This window comes from Fringilla coelebs (assembly GCF_963513975.1).
Source record: "Fringilla coelebs genome assembly, chromosome: 11".
Lineage (NCBI taxonomy): Eukaryota > Metazoa > Chordata > Aves > Passeriformes > Fringillidae > Fringilla > Fringilla coelebs.
The window spans coordinates 9,876,798-9,883,333 of NC_140037.1; positions in this window are offsets into that span (position 1 = coordinate 9,876,798).

The following is a 6,536-nucleotide window of genomic DNA, read 5'->3' on the forward strand; positions in this document are numbered from 1 at the left end:
GACCACAGCAGTGACCTGTGGTACTTACAAGATGTTTGTTGTAATCTGTATAAAAACCAGCAGGGAGATATATAAACTGCACACTGAGTTTGCCTTAGGGACTGTCCAAGGAACTTTTAAAAATGGGTAGTTTGAAACAAGAAATTTCTCTGTTGACTTTGGAGTATTGTTTTCCTTTTTAATGGAATCTATGATTTGGTAAAATTATTTGGTGAAATTCCTGGTTCAGTGTTCCAACAGAAACTGAATTCTGCCCTGAACAAGGCAATGAGTTGAGCTTTGGTTGTGGGGATAGTTTTTTACCAAAGACTTCACTGCTATTACAATAAAATATATTTATCTATGAAACAGCACCAAAAGAAATAAAAATGAAACCAGAATTATATGCAGACTTAAAAGGCATGGACTTTTTCCAGATGATACAATGATTTGTTTCCAGCCTGCATTGAGATGAAATATGTAGCTAGCACTTGAGGTTCAAATTTTAGAGCCTTCATTTTAATAGAAGATCAAATATTTATTTTTAGAACTGTTTGTAATCTCTCTGTGTTTGGTGCCTCTCCAGATTTAATCAGACAAACCATAAGACAGATGCACAAAATCCCTGTTACTTTGTCATGCCTTTGCTGCAAACAATTGCAAGATAATTGTTACAAACAGAAATAAGGTTAGGTCTTTCCTAATGAGATTGCAAACCAGTCTTGTGAGTAACATCAGTGATTGATATTGGGCTAAGTCTATATTTGTGGTAATTATCCCACCATTTTTTCCTCTTTTCCTGGAATATTCTCATGTTATTTTTTGATGTGGTTCTGCTCAAGCGAATTCAATTTCTCAGCAGACAAAATGCATGAAGCAATACTGAGTTACTTTGGATCTACTGAAACATAAACTGGAAAACTCAATTTTCAAGTCACATTTTTCAATCAGAAACACATGAGAAGAACAATAAGTGAATTTTAAAACATCTTTATTTACAGAAATGCAACAGAATATACATTAAAAAAAAATGAAGTGCCAAAAGGCTTTTTCTTTCTTTTTTTGCCAAGCATGCACAAGCAGGGTGCGTTGTGTCTGTGGCTAGAGAGAGGGATTGAAATACAGATTGAGAAAATAAAAAAGTTCAGGGACAGATACAGGGAAGCCACATGGGGCTTTCCTTGTCTTCTCTTCTACATGGGGGTGTGTTCTTTATGGATTTCTCTGAATGCATCCTCTCAGTGACACACTCCTTTTGTACTGTTTCCTGAAAAAAATTACCTTTACCCTGACTGTAAAATCATGAGAAGATTTGAGACAAGAAGTTGATTGTGGGGATAGGGTTAGCATCTTCCTGCAGGCACTCTAATTTATACTCTGCCCCACCTGCAAACCCTTCTTCCCTTGCTAGAACTTGCTTTTTCACTCCCTGAGAAATGGAGCATGGCTGAAAACAAGTAGCAGCCTTTTAGAAAAGGGCTCTGCTCTGCCACTAAGGGATGCAGGTTACTTTCCAACCCAGGTCATTTATGGATGTCCCTGGGCAATATGTGCCACTCTTGAGTTGTAGGAGAGACAGTTCAGGTGTTTTCTTTGTCTTGGCTGTACACTGGGATCCTGCTCATCTGCAGAGAAACACCTTCTGAAGATTCACCCTCTTTTTTTTTTTTCTTTCTGAAATTTTGTGCCATTATCTTGGAAAGAAATAAAGTATTTCTTTTTCCTTTATACTTTTTTGTGGAGAGTGTGGTTTTTTCTAACTATGAATTCTTGTGACTCACCCAGATACCCTGTAATGAAAAAAAATTATATCTGCTCAGTGCAAGACACATAAACACCCTGTGCTTAGCAAATATTGTCTTCTGCCAGGTCTGCCAGCAAGTTAACTTCAATTTCTCTGGTGGTCTTATTGCTGAAGTCAAGCAGCTTTTATGAAATAACTTCTACTCCTCCCTTTTACCAGAAAGAGTGGCAACACACTCTTAATCCTTTCTTAGCTTTTACAGGTTTTGCACAGTCCGTGAGTTAATTCAATCTCAAGTTTCAAACTCCCAGAGAAAGTCATGAATATTTCTCATAAAGATGATGGTTGTGCTGAGGAAATAGAGGCAGGATTAGTTACCGTGCCAAGTCAAGGATGTGTGCATTGATCTGTTTGGTCTGTGCAATTTGCCAGCTAAATAGGTGATGTAAACAGCCATGCACTGAAGTGGATCCATTTCCACTGATTTAATGCTGTACTTTGTCCAAAATATTTTGTTTTTTAGAAGTTTCATATGAAAGCTTCTTGGGAGGTTAAAAGCTAAAAATGGCAGCAAAAATACCACAGTAAGGCTTAATGGTTTCCCCATCATATTTCTCTAGGAAAAATGTAACTGACAGCCTAGGAAAGTCTATTGCAAAGCAAAGTGTTTAAGAGATTGTGGCCAGCCACAAAGGTTAATGTCCAAGTTAAATAGCTGCTGAAAAGAGAAAACTAGAGCAGCTTAATGGATTGGAAATTGGTTGTAGGGCGAAAAAAAAGGAGTCTTGAATGCAGCCTTGGAGAGAATTTGGTATTATGTGTTCAGTGAAATCCTTGTTTCAGTAAAGTGGGTATGTGCTTGGAAAGTTCAGTTTAGCACAGATAAAGGTGTACAGAAGGCATTGGGGAACATTTATGTGGTTGAGCTTATATTTTTATTCAGAAGAGTTGCAAAGCCCAGAAAAATATATTCAGAGGGGAGCATCCAGAGGAACTGCTTTGCAGTTATGAGTCTGGGAGCTGTTGTGATTCACAGAGTTCTTGGGGGAGGTGTACAGACACATGCAGTTTCATAACATTTAAGCTTGGAATTGATAAGGAAAAATCCTATTAATGTGCAGAGTCAGAGTAATCCTATTAATTATATAAGCACTAATCCAATTAGTTTCAAAGTCCTCAAGACATTCCACCAACATTTTCACCAACCTCCATAGCACTGACATGAGAGACCACGGACGCTCCATTTTTGCTTCCCAAGGGTGAGAAAATTTGAACAGTTAAAACAGTGCTCTAAATGTTGTAGCAGACAAAACCCAAAATGTTTCTTCTAGTGTGGTCCATTAGCATTAGTTTATTATCCATCCTGACCTGGTTTATCTTGTTATAATATTAACATGCTATAATATTAACAAGGCAGCAGATACCATAACAACCCACAGGATCTTTTCATTCACCAACTTTGCAAACTTTAACTCCTTCAGACTTAACAAGAATTAGGCAGGACAATAATTAGTAGGATTGCATGGCACCACTTCTAATTGAGGCTTCCAGCCTAAGGCACAGTGCTGGAGAAGGGGGGAAAAAGCAGGATTGGGCCTTTGAGCTGCCTCTTATTGCCAGATCTTCCAGCCATGTGTTAAGGTGGAGAGGACAAACAAACCTCACACAAATGACTTTTTGATATTGAAACTTTTGGAGCTTCAGAGTCCAAATGGATGTGATGTTGCTGGGGTGCAGCAGTGATTCTTCCCAGAGTCATGTGGGTGTTTCCATGTGAGTCAGAACACACATCTGTCAGCAGCTGGATTTTCAGCTGGTTTCTTTGGCAGACTACACCATGTAGGGGAAAAACTTCTTGCACTCCATCATGCCAGGGATTTGTGGGTGGCTCTTGTGTTTGATGTGAGTAATGGTATTCTTATCTTTCCTCTATGACAAGTTCATATGAATATTTTTCTGCTTTCTAAAGCTCTGTTTAATTTTGAGATGGTTTGTCTGAAATCAAGCTTTGAAATTGCATTAAGAGGAAGGTGATAATTGCTTTGTTGCATGATAGAGCAGAGCAAATTTCCTCTAATGATTCCTAGCTTTTCTCAGATTCAGGGATGTTATTTAAGTAATGATTCACATTCCAAAGCTGCTGTTGCTTGTTTGGCCATTTCTTTTTATATGAGCTGTAACAGTTGAAACTGTTATTTATGTGCCTGTCTCAGGAGCTGCTTCCTCAGGGTGACTCTTCTGCGAGTGACCTGTGATTGTGTCTGAGAATTGTGTCATTTTTTGACAAGTTGAACATGTCCAGTGAGTGTAGCTCTCCCTGCCTGTACAAGTGGCTTCACTGCTGTTTCCAAACCCTGTGATATTTCCCATTGCACTCTCTTTGAGGGTATTATTTATGCTTTAATAGTCACTGGTACTCCTGAGCCCTGGGAGAAATGTTTTAACTGCTGTGCCTTTAATCTCAATTGCTTTGATACAGGTATCTTTTATAGTGTCAATGACTTAGGGAAGTTTGTGGCCGCCCAGTGTCAATTTAACAGGTTCTTTTCCCTTGTCTCTTTCTCCTTGGATGGGCACATAATGTAAAAACAACTCACAGGGTAAAAATCTTAGTTCTTGGCCTGATGTATCAGTATACAGATGAAGTCAAGCAGATGTTTACATTAACATTTAATTGAATTTATAGCAGGCTACCACATGTTACATACATTAGTAATAGGCTTTAACCAAAACAAAAGAAAACATTATGCATGTGCTCTGAGTAGCAGCATGACATGAGGAAAAGATCCCTCAGCTCTTGCAATTGTTGCTGTGGATGGGATGAGAGGTGCAAACCAGCTGAGCCTGCTCATGCTTTTTTTCCTTACTGCTCCCAATGGAAAGGGGATTTGGCCTGTCAAAGTTCCCTTCAAGACCTTCTTGAGCCCATTATAGGGAAACTGAAGTCTTGACAAAATGAAGAATAATCACAATGAGTCTCAGTGTGTTTTGGAGAACTCTACAGACAGGGCTGCATCTGAAGCTTTCTGAAGTTAACAGGAAATTTTCTGTTGGCATCACGTGGTTGTGGCTGCCAGAAGAGATCTTCTGTTATTTATTTATAAGAGACACACAGACTAACTTGAGTAGGGTCCCATAGTGATGCCAGCAATCAGTGGGAGAGCTGATTTTACTGTTGTCTTTCAGCACACTGGGGGTGGTTTCCAGGCCTGATTTCCATCTTAGCTGTTTCCAATAGATCCCATCTAAAATTCCTGCCTGTCTGGAACAACTCCTCATCTAGTGACTCATTTTTATTTACCACTACACTCAGAAATTGCCAGCACATCTCTAAAAGGTGGTGCTAAGCTTTTCTTTTCTTTTCTTTTCCTGTGTTGGACTTCTGTCTGTATACTCATTGACTCTACATATTTATGGCTTAAATAAACTTTAGTATTTTCCACTTCTAGGTAGGTTCTCAAGAAAAGGACTGTTTTCAAATAGGATTGTGAATGACTGTAACAAAACTCCAATGTCAGTCCATGAAATACAGTTATAAATGAAAATGTCAGAACTCTGCAACTTCCTGTCTGTACTTATTAATGTCCTGGATGCTCACAGTGCTCTCAGGACGATATCTGAGTTGTTATTTAAAGTAACAGAGTGCCTTGTATCAATAACAGCAGTGCTCTTATTTTAGATAGTACATTAATTTACCTTTATTGTCATGTCCATTTCTATGAGTTGTCAGTAGAAACTTTCATCTCTTTCACTTGTGAAGACTGAAAATGAATTTTAGTGATTCAGGTAGTGTGAAGGCAAAGAGCATCTGGTAATAAGAAAATTATTAGAATTACTGGGCTTTCCACAAGAGCCATTTACCAGAATTATAACTCTTTATGGGGAAACTCTCAGCAATACTTCATGCTTTTTTCAGCTAAGCATTATTTATCTACAGAAAACCATAAATGCCTCTCATGTTGGTAGCAAACCTTAACAAGAGATTATGTTCAGAAATAAGTGGGGTGGTGGTGTTTTATAATGGAGGTAACCGTAGGAACTGTGAATTGCTCTTTTATCTCTGTGAATTGTTAAATTCATATTTCAATATCCCATGCTGAGCACCAAACCTGTAACTCAAGCATGCTGGAAATGGATGAAAATTTTCCTCCAGTCATAATTATTTATGTGATCCAGTTTGGTTTTCTTCCTGTATTTTGCTTGAGTCATGTTTATACCAGAACAGCCAAATTCACAAGTTTACTAAAGAAATCTTTGCCATAACTATGAATTAACAGCATACATTAGTTAGGTTAAATGTAAATAATTCACTACCAGCAAATTTTAAACACATAACCTTTAGCATCAGATACCCTCACTAGTATCTCATAGATACAATGATTTTTGATGTAAGACTGTTCAGTTTCACAACATCCTTTTTGCACTGAGAAACTTAAGCACTCCATGAATATTTTACAGTCTGTCTATATTTTTGCCATTACGAAGAATCCTATAAAGTCGAACCTCAAAATCAAACATTTTGTTCCATTTCTGATATTTGATAATAATTTTAAAAATATACTTTTCTGTTTGTTATTTGCCACGGCATTTGCTGTTCCCCAAATCAAAGTATGTAACTTCCACATGACACCTCTTAATTTCAATTTGTCATTTATATTTTACAGAGAGATCTGTGAAACTTGAAGTATTTATTTCTCTGTTTCTCTTTTAAGCTATGCTGAATATATTTTAATTTGTTTATTTCCAACCTATGTGAAGATCCCCTATATTTCCTATTACTTGTGCCATCCATATATAATTTTTTGTGAGGTTC